This window comes from Onychostruthus taczanowskii, unplaced genomic scaffold (assembly GCF_017590055.1).
Source record: "Onychostruthus taczanowskii isolate IOZ18803 unplaced genomic scaffold, ASM1759005v1 scaffold30, whole genome shotgun sequence".
Taxonomy (NCBI): domain Eukaryota; kingdom Metazoa; phylum Chordata; class Aves; order Passeriformes; family Passeridae; genus Onychostruthus; species Onychostruthus taczanowskii.
In genome coordinates this window covers 7,364,926-7,378,993 of record NW_024500350.1, presented here as the reverse complement: position 1 = coordinate 7,378,993, position 14,068 = coordinate 7,364,926, and positions in this window count along the sequence as shown.

The following is a 14,068-nucleotide window of genomic DNA, read 5'->3' as shown; positions in this document are numbered from 1 at the left end:
GTTGCCTCCCCTCAAAGGTTCTGGGGCTCAGATTTTCTTTTCCTCTGGTAAATGAGCCCTGGGAAGGCTGACAGCTTTGGGAGAGAGGTGCTAACTGAGGAGTGGGGAATGTGGAGAAGCTGTGCAAAGGGGGAGACTGAAAACATGAAAATGAAATCTCTCAGTTTAGCTACAGGAACCAAATGTTACAATAAAGCAGCTCTGTGTCCTAAAAGCTCTGAGAATTATAATTAATGCAGAATGCTGTAATGAGGATTTTCAGTGAGGAATGATCCTGGTTCTGAGATGACACCATGGAAAAACCGACCTCTACCACAGATAGAAAATTTGATGATTTTCTTTTCCATGACCTGCTGGAAGTCAGGAATAATCCTAACCTACTTTGAGGCCAAGCAGGAGTTTATCCAACAGCACACAGTGGGAAATACAGGGAGAGAAATGGAACCACAAAATCATGGAATGGTGGGGTTGGGAGACACCTTAAATCCATCCTATTCTACCCACACCTTCCCCTATCCCAGGTTCTCCAAACCCCATCCAGCCTGGACACTTCCAGGGATCCAGGGACGGCCCCAAAGCCTTGACTAGATGCTCACATTGTATAAATTCAAGTTTGAAAGCTTTAAGTATTTTTTTAATATTGCCTCACACGTGGGGCTCGTTAGGGAGCACCGACTGCTCCAGAGGTTCTTAAGGATTTAGGAGGAATTGCAATTTTGGAGTAAAACCTGAGGCACTCCAGCTAATTCTTATAAGCACCTTGTGGGTCGTGTGTGCCTTTCACAGACATTTTCTGAAGGACTTGGATGGTGATTTCCTAACAAAAAAAAATGAAAATAAGGAAAGAAAAAGCCTCGCTGTGAAAGTGCAGAGCTGCTCAGAGAAACCTTGATGCCTTTAGCAGCATTCCCAGGTACTTTCGGGCTAGGTGTGCTTGAAACTGAAGTCCAGGAATTAGAGAACACAAACTTCATTTATTCAGGAGCAACTGAAAAACGTGAATGCGTTTCCATGGAGATGGGGTGATTTCCTTTCCCACAGTTCAAATCTTTTCCACAGGTCCTGTTTCATTCTGATCACCCTCATGTTTTGTTGAGGAGAAGTTTTTTGGGGGATTTTGATCTCAAGAGTTGGACAAGCTCCAGGCAGAACAATGAAAAAGTAGTAAATCGCTTTAATAGATACAGCAAGAAGAAAAAAAAGAAGGCAGAGGAATGAAGGGACTGAAATCCAGCAGTCCCAGCACATCCATCAAACACAGAATACTCTTCTTGAGGAACAGGAGGTCTCGGCAGTGAAATAAAGTGCAGAACTGGGATGGTGCTAGAGGTGCTCTGATGCTCAAGGTGCCAGTCAGATTGAGCTATAAAAACCACATCTTGAGATTTTCTCCAAATTTTGGTGCTGGGGATGATCACATTTGTAGAATTGTGGAATGGGTTGGGTTGTGAGGGACCTTAAAAGTCACCCAGTGCCACCCCTGCCATGGCAGGGACACCTTCCACTGTCCCAGGGTGCTCCAACCTGGCCTTGGACACTTCCAGGGATGCAGGGGAAGCCACAGCTGCTCTGGCCACCTTCACAGGGAAGGATTCCTTCACCTGTGCCTTACTGATGGTTGGGAGTTATTTACACACAGTCTATTGTGTATTATTTACACACAGTTTATTTATTATGAGTTATTTACACACAGATTATTGTGTATTATTTACACACTGTTTATTTATTGTTATTTACACACAGTTTATTGTGTATTATTTACACACAGTTTATTTATTATGAGTTATTTACACACAGATTATTGTGTATTATTTACACACTGTTTATTTATTGTTATTTACACACAGTTTATTGTGTATTATTTACACACAGTTTATTTATTATGAGTTATTTACACACAGATTATTGTGTATTATTTACACACTGTTTATTTATTGTTATTTACACACAGTTTATTGTGTATTATTTACACACTGTTTATTTATTGTGAGTTATTTACACAGTTTATTGTGTATTATTTACTCATGGTTTATTTATTGTGTATTATTTACACACAGTAATTTATTTTGTGTTATTTACACACAGTTAATTTATTGTGTGTTATTTACACACACTTTACAACACTTGGGTGGCTCTGGCTGCTGTGACACTTGCAGCTCCTGGTGATACCAGAGGTCTGCAGCAGGTGCCTCAAAGACAGCTTGGTTGTTACATTAAATTCAGACCATGCCCCTCTCAGTAAATCTGAAATGGGTTTGTAATAATTTTTTAGCAATGTACAAGGGACCAGAAATTACAGAGTTTTAGTGGAGAATATTTTTATTGAAGACTTTCTGGTTTTTCCCTCACCTCTGCTCGAAAAGCACAGTATACACAACCTTTCTCCTCCAGAGCTGATAAATGGTTTAGCCATTATTTAAAGTTTGGGAAAAGGCAGCTACAGAAATAACATTTTAATGTATTCCAGATTAGCCTTCATGCTATATTTGTAATGAAGACTTGTTTCCAACGTTGGTTGGCAGATCACTCGCAGGGACAATTATCCAAATAGCTATTAGGATTCGATTGCGCTCATTTCCAGGCAGCGCGGGCTCGCCAGGACTGCCTTGGCTGGCAGCTGCCTTTTGGGTTGACTTTTGGAGAAAACCACAAAAATTTGTCAGTCGCCTTGGCCGTAAGGGAGTCTCCTTGTCTTGAGGCTATTCTTTTTCCTCTGCAAGGAGAGGAGGCAGAACATGCTCTGCTTTGGGTTGGGTTCCTCGGGGTTTGTCTTTCACCTCAGCGGCAGCAGGAGGAGAAGCCTCAGGTGAGACTCAGGCGTGAGAGCCCTCCCACCGTTCATAAAAAGAGGAGGGTCAGGAGGGAAAGAACCAATGTATTCTGGAGGGGGAGAACTGAAAAAGAAATCAAAGGTGGTGTATTTTACTGGGGGAGGGAGCATTAATGCCAAGCTAAATCAGTGTTAGCTGGGCCTGGAGTCTCTGCTCTCTCTCTCTCTCTCTGCATTTTGCTAATGTGTTGCTTGGCAGCTCTGAATCACCCTGGCTGCTGCAGGCAGGAGCTCGAGGCAAAGAACAGCAACTCCCTGAGAAGGGAAAAGAGCTCCTGGTGCCAGGGAACATGTTCTGTGCTGAGCTGATGTCATTGTTTAAGTCACACACGCAGTGCTGGGGAAGCTTTTTCATATTGAGAGATAAGGAGGCTCACAGTGGTTCGTGAATCTTCACATAACTCCAGTTGTTCCCTCTTCCAGAACAGGAACAGGTTCCTTATTTTTGGCCAGTACAGTGTGGCTCCTGCTCAGACAGCAGAGAGCTGCTGTGTTCCTCTGTCCCCAGTCTTGTAAAGCTCATTTCAAGCCTTTAGATCACTTCAGTGATGATGCTCAGCGTTGTAAAAAGCAGATAATAAAGCTGGAACCAAACCAGCAATATCAGATATTACAAAGAATTTCTTCCCTGAGAGGGTGGGCAGGCCCTGGCACAGGGTGCCCAGAGCAGCTGTGGCTGCCCCTGTATCCCTGGCAGTGCCTAGGGCCAGGCAGGATGGGACTTGGAGCCACCTGGGACAGTGGAAGGTGTCCCTGCCATGGCAGGGATGGGATGAGATGGGATTTAATGTCTCTCCCAGCTCAAACCATGCTGGGATTCTGTGATAAGTTTCACATTGTTGAAATGAATTTATGGAAGGTGATGTGCTCCTTGGGCCAACAGAGGACCTGATAAAGGCTCCAAAGCTCCTTTGCTCTTCTATATTCCCACAACCAGGTAAAGGTTTGGGATAAACACAGCCCAGCAGCTGCTAGGAGGGGCCAGCACTTGGGAAAAATAACTTTCCAAACTCTGTTTCTCAAGAGGAAGAGAAGATTCAGGCCTGAAGCATCTTGATTTTTCCTATTTGCATGTCATGAATAACAGCTGCATTATATATATATTATATACACACACACACACACACACATATATATATATATAAGAAGTGGTTACTGTGCAGCTACATTAAAGCATTTATATATATATATATATATATAAATGCACGTATATATTTATAAATGAATTTATATAAAGCATTTGTATATAATATTTATTATATATACTGTATAATATACATATTAATATGTATATATACACACATATATCGATATATATACATGTTAATATGTATATATAATATACATAATATATAAAATATATATATATATATATATATATATATATAAATGCTGTAGTGTAGCTTCACAATAACCACTTCTTCAAACCCACAAGCTGATGAACACCCCGGCAGTAATTCTGCTGAAAATAAAACCATTTAAAAGACAAACCCATCACAGATCCTTCATTAAAGAATAAGCCCAAGCTCCTCTGTGCCCTCCACCTGCGTACCCCCATCCAGACTTTTCCATGGGGGAAAAGTCAGCAATCCCTCCGTGCTGGCTGTGCTCCAAAGCCATGACCGCACCACAGGGGCTCCTGCATCTCCTACCAATGGAGCAGAAAATTGCTTCAAGGCTCCCGCAGCAACACCTCGGCAGGGCAGGGGCTGCAATTAGCAGTCCAGCAGCACCCATGGCCAATGGGGCCATTGTCCCCACGTCCCACTTTGCTCCTGGTGCCGAGGGGAAATGTGTGTGTGAGTGGGAATGAGAGCTCCGAGGTGCTCCCCAGCCAGAGGGGGATGATGGATGTGCTGCAGTTGGCATAAAATGGAACCTGTGCCAACGTGGGGCCCTCCTGTTCCTTCCAGTCCCCCACCTACAGCTCTCCCAAACACCACATTATATTTTTAGCATTTTTATTTTCTTGGAAAAATATATAAACTGCAGTTATAAAATGTGTTTAAACAAATGAAATGGAGCTAGCAGGTGTACAAAAAATGGCCTAAAATGCTTCCCAGAGCTGCAGTTAAACAAAAAAAAAGTAAACTTAAACAGTTCCATAGTGGAAAAAATAATCTCTAGGTAGAGTATATAAATGTCTTTTTTTTGTTGTTTTTTTGGGGGTTTTTTTTGCACTACACTCAGTTTCAGTTTTGATTCCTAAATGCCACTTAGACTTGTTCTTGGGTTGGATCATGGTGTCTCACCCAGATTAAAGGGATTAATTCTCCAGAGGTGCCTCTATTGTAAATTCTGAGATCACAGAATCCCAGGATGGTTTGGATTGGAAGGGACATTAAATCCCATTTAATTCCACCCCTGCCATGGCAGGGACACCTTCCACTGTCGCAGGCTGCTCCAAGCCCTGTCCATCCTGGCTTTGGGCACTTCCAGGGATCTCCCACTCCTCTGGGCAGCAGCACATCCCAGGGGAAGCTGATTTGCAAATCTGTGTCTCTTTTTGGTTATTTTCTATTTTTCTCATCTCCCCGATGAATCTGGAGAAGGCTTTGGTTCAGTTTGAAAATGATTTCTGTTAATTTTTGGTAGAATAAGGTTGCATTTCCCAGCTTAATGCAAACTGAAGGCCTGCTGGCAGTGCACTGAGAAATAGAAGTGTAGAGAGAGAGATTTGTATTTGGATGTGTGGATATAGAGAGGATGTCAATCCAAAATAATTTATAATCAAAATACTCCCTTAGCCAAGAGACAGGAGGCTGCATGAAGAAAGAAAATAATTCATTCTAAGTAGAGCTGGAAGGAGAGTTTTATATTGTGCTTGTGTTGCCTGCTTAGATGGAAATCCGAGAGGAAAGGGAGGTTAAAATTCAGTGGATTCTGACTTCTCTTTGGCCCCTGAAGGCTCAGAGGAGTCAATACATTGAATTTTGGTGTCACCTATCACTATCTCTTCGTAAGAATTGCTGAGCACTTTGAGCACAGTGAGAGAAGAGTTGGGCTTTCATGTGAGAAGAAAAGTGACATTTTTATGGGCCTGGCTCTGAACATTTTTCTCTACCTCCCCAAATTTTGGTGAACTTTTGGTTCTGTACCAGTCCTACAGGCGACTTTCCTTTCAGCAATCAGGGCTAGCAAAATACATTATTTCTAAATGAACAAACCCTCATTTATTTCCAGGGGAAAGCAGTAAAATGTGCCATGCTCCTATTTCCAGTCTTTCTGAAGCACTTTGGTTCCCTGAGTAAAAGTTTTAATGCATAAAATTCATGCAAGATCAAAAGTTATTAAACTCCACTTCGCCATCTTTGTTCATTTGTTTTAGCCTAAAATATTATCTGTAACTCTGATAGATATATTGCAGCATTTATTTTTCAGGAATAAGTTTTTCAGTAATTTTATGAATTATTAAATAAATATTGTTTTCATTGCTACTGTTTTGACTAATTAAAACTTTTTAAGCAAATACCAGATTTGCGCTGTGTATCTGAAAGGATAGTCTGGATTATTCCAGCCTCAAGTGTTTGATTCAGATCCTCAGTCCTGACTTTATGGAACCCCCACCCTCACTCTGGTTTGTTAATTTAAGTGTGATTCTCCATCTCCACTCAGTATTCCAATGAATTCATCTGCAATGCTGACAAATCCACACGGATGGATTATTCCCACTTGTGTGTCCAATTTTCTTTTAATGGGTCATTTTCCTCTGAATGGGTAATTCATTCCGCCCCTGCTCTGCAGAACTAGACCTGGTTTAAATCCTCTCTTTGCTGCAGAGTGATATAAATTGTGTGAGTTGGTGGGGAGACATTTAGAAACTGAAGAGGGAAAGAAATGGAAAAAAGGAGGGATGGTTCCCTTGTCTGACACACAAAGGTGTTCTGGCTCCAGAGTCAGGCAAAGACAATTTAAATGAAAACATTTTTGAAGGTAGGGAGCTGTTGAAAAATGTTTGGAGATGTCTTCTCTTTATCATCATCATCCCAGCTTCTTGTTATCCCCATCTCTGAGGAGAATTACAAACCTAAGCAGCAAGAACAGCTTCTGAAAGTCTGAAAGAAATCCAGATTTATGTTCTGGCAGCACTGGACATGTGGGAAATCTGCTTTAACTCCTGATCCATGTGAAGTCTAACACATGGAATTTAACATGTAAAGTTTAATGTGAAATTTAACATGTGAAGTTTAACACATGAAGTTTACCATGTGACATTTAACATGTAAAGTTTAATATGTAAAGTTTAACGAGAAATTTAACATGTGAAGTTTAACACATGAAGTTTAATGTTAAGTTTAACATCTGAAGTTTGATGTGGGAAGTTTAACATGTGAAGCTTAAAACATGAAGTTTAACATGTGCAGTTTAAAACATGAAGTCTAACTTGTGAAGTTTAGCACATGAAGTTTAAAATATGAAGTTTAACATGCAAAGTGTATCATGTGAAGTTTAAAACATGAAGTTTAGCACACCAAGTCTAACGTGGTTTGCAGGGAGGCTGCTCAGAGCTCTCGGCACTCGAGCCCGTCCGTGCGCACAGACAAGTGAAATCTTTTCAAACAAACAGGCTGGAAATTCTTGGCTTCTCCAGGAGCCAGCCTTATTTCCAGCAGATCGTGGTTTGGATTCCCATCCTGCCCTTGGCATTCCAGTTTTCCCCCTGCTTGCCACAGCTAGATTCTGTTTGCTGTTTCTGGACCGAGACGCTGAACAAGATCCCGGTGCCTCAGGTAGGCGATGTTTTACCGTGCAGGAAGAAATCCCTGTCTGAAGGCAGGGAATGGAACCTCCTGGTTAACAACTGGCAGACCTACAGGAAAGGGATTGAGCTGCCGTCAGTAGGTAACTTATTAATGGCTGGTGTTTCATTTCTCAGGGTAAAACAGAAGAATCTGGTGGTCCTCACATGAGTGGTGTAAGTACAGAAGGGGCTGTGTAGAAAGGTAGCGCCGTTTCCTTCCAGCCACCATTAAGGGCCTCGCAGATCTGCCAGAAAAGGGAAAATCAACCTTCTGTGGAAATCCAGCAAAAGACCTTTTCCCCTTTAAATCATTGCAGCAGAACTTAATGGTGCATCAGCGAGCAGAGCGTGTTCAGGCCAGTTGCACACAGGGTTCTTGGATGGCTGCTCTGCAGACACTGAAGCTCCCCATTTCCTCCATAGCCTTCCCAGACTTGTTGGAGATGGAATAACTGCATTTCCCTGGAGTTCAGAGCTGGTGGAGTCCACAGGCTGTTGGGATCAGGGATAATATCTGTTGCTGAGCTTAGCTCTGCTCTACCCAACCTGTGCCAGCTCCTCTGAGCATGGCTGGGAGAAAAACCGGCACCAACGAGAGAAGAAAGAGCCAGAGACAACTCAAGTGTGGCTGACAAAACCTCGGCAAGGCACAAAAGGGTTGTGATTATGCTCAAAATGAGAATGACCAAAAAAAAAAAAAAAAAAGAGAGAGAGAAATCCTTTCTTTCTTAAGACCATTTTAAATGCAAAGACTCATCCAGAGCCAACAGATGCATGGAAAGAGAATTTTCATTGGCTGGAGACCAAATTAGGGACAATGCTGTACATGAAACTTGCTCGTTTGACCAATGTTATGCTTCATTTTCATCAGCGCTGTCCATGGAATATTAGATATTCTGGCAGTTATTTAATAAGGCCAAGGCACACAAGGAGCCCTTTAAGGTAAAAAGTAAAATAATCTCTATTTTCTCTTCAGGAGGTTTTGGCAAATGGGAGAAGATGGAGGAAAGGGAATAAAAAGTGTATGTGAAACAAAAGTTTTAACAGTCTGTCTAACCAATTGGGATAATTAAGTTTTACTTCAGCCCTCAGGAAACCCCAGGGAAGTTTGTGGCATCCCAGTTCATGTGCATATTAAGTAGGGGATTGTGTAACCTTCATGCAAAGCTGGAAAGGGCTGGATTTGAAGGAGTTGTGGCCCTCCTTTGGAGCTGTATCAGTCTGAGGCAGCCGTGTTCATCCAGGACTGTACTGGGCTGCACAAAGTTGGGTTTGGATTCACCACAGCTCTCCAGATTAGAAGGGGAGGTTGTGGAAATGTAGAGAAGAACATGAGCTGAGCCAAAGGTGTGGGAACCCTGCCCAGACATCCCTCAGAACCACTCAGCAGTGGGACATCACCAGGGATCCCTCAGAGCTTGTGGAAACCTGGAAGAGGATGAACGATGTTCTCCCATTGTCCCACACAAACCCAGTTCCCATTTCCCTCCATTCTGACCTGGTGCAGGACACAGAACATTTTTCGTCTCTCTTGGTGAAAATCCTTGAGTTGGTGCCAGAGGTGCTGGAATTAGGTCCCAATTTATCCCCCTGATGCCTCAGGTTTGAACTTTTCTATTTTTCACATTCTGTGCTGCTTTAGTCTGTGGGTCTGGGTTCACATCAGGGGATGGTGAGCTCTCTGCACAGAGCAGGGAGACAAAACAATTCCTGCTCCAGCTGGGCACCAAGGACAAATGATCCAAATCTCAGCCCAAGAGCACAAACACCGTGGGCTGGAGAGAGAAAAACAAGCAGGATGAGACTGGATGGGCTAAAGCTGGAATTGGACAATGAACTGCAATGTGCACATGGAGCAGAGCTGATCCCAGGGAGAGACCCCGTGAGCGCTCGTGCATTTTGGGACCATTTTGGTTCATCTTGGGCGCAGCCCTGGCTGGGCTCTTGTGCTGCCCAAGGTGGATCCATGGAGGAGATCCTTTGAATAAATCCCTGCTTTAGTCTCTAGCTCTGTCCAGCCTCTGCTCCAGCTCAGCCTCCTCAAGGCATCACCCCCAAGCCACTCTTGCCATTTACATCTTTAAAATGAGGTGGATGCCCAAGGAGAGCACAGGACCCTGAGGATTTGCTCAGGGGGTGCTGAGTAGGGTCTGCCACAGCCCCAGCACACTCTGTCTTGTGACTGAATGGGAGCTGTGCTGGAAGAAATCAGGATAATTCCCTCAGGTTCTCATTAATGGTGTCTCCCAGTGGAAAAGTTGGAAAGGGAGAAACCTCTCCAACAAGAGCAGCTTTGTCCCCTCAGCAGCTTGGTTGGCAAAGCATCAATTTTAGCTGCTTCCAAACATTCTTATCTGCCCAATGTACCCAAATCTGCTCGCCCTCACCTTTAATCCTTAAGTTTCCTACAACATAGGAGCCATTCTCAGATCTTCACCCAGCCCTTCTTTAATACTTAAAACTCTCAGTTTACACTGACATTATTTCTTCCATTCAGTACCTGGGTATTGAATTTGATTTACCTGGGTAAATCCTCAGCTGCTGAAATCAGCCCAGTTCCATGGGATAAAATTCACATTGAGGGTTTTTCCAGATAAAAAAAAGACAAAAAAAAAAAAAAAGTGTTTTCATTCTAAATGAAGAAGAAAACATGAGAAGGTTTTGTGTACAAAGTGATTCATGACAACTTTTGTGGGGTCCCTGAGTAGATCCCAACCAGGTGTAGGAAGAGAAGGAAAGAGGACAGAGACTCATTTTAACACTTCAAGCACTAATGAGATCCAAAGTCACAGCTTCCAACCCTTCCCTCCTTTTCCCTTCTTCAGCCCTCAGTCCTCCAGCAGTCCCAAATATGATACAGCACTTCAGGAGACAAACATTCCTATGGTATTTCAGCAGTGCTGGGGTGGGACAGATTGATTTACCAAGGCCTTACAGCCAGGGGGGATTTTTTGCCCCCCAAACAATGCTGTTATAGAACATGTCCTCACAAAATATTCAACCCTTGCACATTTCCATTTTGGGCTTGCAACCAGGTGTGTCTGAGTTCTCTGCAGCAGGGTTTTTACCCAGCGTGGTTCCTGGAATTAGAATGCAGCTTTATCCCCGTGTGTTTTCTCCAGCAGCCTCAGTTCCTGGACAAGCAGTTCTTGCCTTGCACGTAGATCACCTCCATGCTGGAAAAAACCTGCAAATAGCTCACCTCATGTCCTCCAAAACACACAGGCATCTTCCCTGAGATGTTTCTCTTGGATTTCTTGGCTTGGCTGTCTCCAGGGTTGGGAATGTGCAGACTGTGTTACCTGTGCTCTGGCTATTTTGACAAAACGGTGGGAACGGAAGGATTAAGGTTGTGGCACCCTCTGAGCTCACTTTTGGGTGATCCCAACCAACAAAACTGGGAGCAAAGAGGACATTTAGCTCAGACCCTCCACCCCAGTGCGCTGGCGTGGAGCAGCGAGTCCATCCCACGGCCACAGTGGTTGTTCCCTCGGCTCAGGTGGCAGCAGCACATTGCTGGGAATGTCCCAGGCTCACTCTCACAGGTGACTTTCTGCCACAGCAGCCCTTTCCCAGCTGCTCGTGGCAAAAATGGAGCATTTAATGAATTAGCTGCTTTGAAAGAAGCTGGTTAAGCTGCTCTGCAGGGGAGAGGGGGAGGCACCTGCCAGGAGGGCTGGGCTTGGTGTGGTCTTGGCTCTTGGAAGGGTTTTGGACTGGCTGGGTCCTTGAGCCCCCTCCAAGCCCAATCTCGCAGGATCCTGACCATCTATATTTTCACTCCTTTTGCACCCAAAACTTGTCTTTAATTCTTTCCCAAACCCTCAGTGTGCCTATTCCCACTAAGGAACAGAAAACTCCAGCCCAGGCCGAGCACTAACCCACCCCACTAATCAGAGAAGGGTTAAAAACACGATTGGTGGGCACGGCCCCCCTGTTCTCTGCAAGGTTGGTTGGAATTGTGACTCGAGACTGACAGCTTGCCTGAGTGTTTGTGGTTCAGCTCGAAACCACAAGAGCCAGAAGCACATGGTTTAGATTCAGGGTCTCTCTCCAGCTAACACAAACCAGTTGTTCCAGAAGCTTGACTATCTCTTGGAGAAGAGTTTTGCACCAGGATCAGCCTTGATTCACCCCAGACGGCCCTTTGGCAAAAAAAAAAAACAACCCAAAAACTTTCTAAACAAAGCTTCACATTTACTTTTTCTTGTTTATTTTTGCAGCTTGTAAAGGAGCTACTAATATCCTGGTTGTAAAAAAAAAAGCAAAAAAAAGGGAAAAAAGAGAGAAAAAAAGAAGAAAATTTGAAATGCCAATCAAAAGCAGTGCCAAATTAGGGAGTGTTTACTTCAAAAGTATGGTTTTTTTTGCCTTTTTTAAGGCAAATTCCTGTAATGCAGTAATGTTGGGGAGGGCATGGAAAGATGAGACTTAATTGACTAAAAAAATATATTTAGACCAATCTTTTCAAATTTGGATGGGTAAAATGAGACACAGAGTAGGGCTAAGGTTTAGTCAATGAGCTTGCACATAAAAAGCAATAAATATACCCCTAGCACTGGTCATTGAGGTGAATTCCAGTGTCACGGAGAACCATAAGTTTAATGGAAAGGAAGGAAGGAAAGGATGGAAATTAAAATGAACAATGAGGAATGTCCAGGTATGGGTGACTCCTTCACAAACAGGTGAAGGCATCATCACCCAGCTCGTGTTGGAGTGGGAATCAAGTGGGGGTCAGTATTTAAAACCCAGGTTTCTTGTCCTCTGGTTATCTGCCCTGTGCTGCTTGTCACTGAGCACGGATTTAGCACATCCTCTCTGTATTTCTCAGCCCTGGCTGAAAGGAGCTGCTCCCAAGAAGGTGGGACTTGTCACAGCCAGCTGTGACATGTGCACAATCCCTGGGCAAAAGAATGGCCCTGGCAGCTGGAGAGGCAGCAGGTCAGGCAGTGAAGTCACATCAGCAATAAATAGAATAAAACCATGCATGCCTCGAGTGTGCAAGAGGCTGATTTGCTTTAATAATGCTAATTATCCACTCACACACACTGAAATGAGGCAACGTCCTTCAGGCCCTCTGAGAAGTGAAAGAGCAGTAATTCGATAAATTATTGTGGTGAGGAAAGAAACCCAGTGCTCTGTACCCCAGATCCCAGGTATTAGGGCTGAAATGAATTCTCCTCTAACAATCTCCCATCACCCAACCCCTGGGATTATTTATTTTTGTCTTTCTCCTCCTTGATATAAAACTGCTTCCAAGCTATTACATTACAACAACGTGGAACCACCTTCTGTCCTTGGAGGTGAGGAGCTTGAAAGAGAGAAAGAATCCTTCTCTGCTGTGTCTCTCTATCTCCTAGTTAGGAATAAGTGACCATAAAATCTGTGGATGTGTGAAACCACAATATATTCCCCTGTTCTGCCATTAAAAGCCACTCGCGACACGAAGGTGAATCAGGGGTGGGAGGAGCGTGTGATTGTACACCAGCAGTTTGCTTCCAAGAAGAGATTACATTTCTGGGAATTCCAAATACCATATATTTTATTTTAGTATTATGAGAATTTTCAAAAGGCTTCTAACGTTACTGCTCTTTAAGCTGCTCTATAATCGTGAGGTAATTTTTATTAACAAAAAGACTTTATACCTTGAGAGCCACGCAGGGGCTGGGGCAGGGCTGCTGGGCTGAGCAGGAGGCTCTGAGGGCTGAGATGCTCTGTAGGTGTATCAGAGCTGCCATGGCAGGTTTAAACCTGACTGGAAATGCAGGTTTAAGGTAAATTTCTGTTCCTTGAGCCATTTGGTGGGGCTACACTGACCTTTTCACCACACACACACTCTTAGGGACCCTCCTTCTTTTCCATTCCCTCCTGTTTCTTCAGACCTCCAAAGGTTTTCACCTCTTTTCTTTAATGATCACATTTGTGAAAGAGAGGCCTAAAATAATGAGGCTTTTCTCCTGTGGTAAAAAAGAAATTTTAATTACAACTAAATGAATTAATTGAAAACTAATGGTAAAAGCAAGGTTTTAAACTGGCAGAGGGCAGGGATGGGTCAGATTTTAGGAAGAAATCCTTTACTCAGAGTGGGGTGGGTTCCTGGAACAGGTTGCCCAAAGTTATGTGGAATCCCCATCCCCGGCAGTGTCCAAGGCCAGGTTGGATGGGGCTTGGAGCACCCTGGAATGGTGGAAGGTTTCCCTGCCCATGGCTGGGGTGGAATTAAGTGATCTCCTTAAGGTCCTTCCAACCCAAACCATGCTGGGATTCATTCCACAAGGATGAGTTGGGAAGAGGAAACGCTCCAAGATCTTACCTAAAAAAACTGTGTCCAGTTCTGGGCCCCCCAGTTTAAGAAAGACATTGAGACACTTGAGCATGTCCAGAGAAGGCAAGGAGGCTGGTGAGGGGCTTGGAACACAAGCCCTGTGAGGAAGGCTGAGGAGCTGGGGTGGTTTAGCCTGGAGAAAAGGAGACTCAGAGGCGACCTTATCAATCTC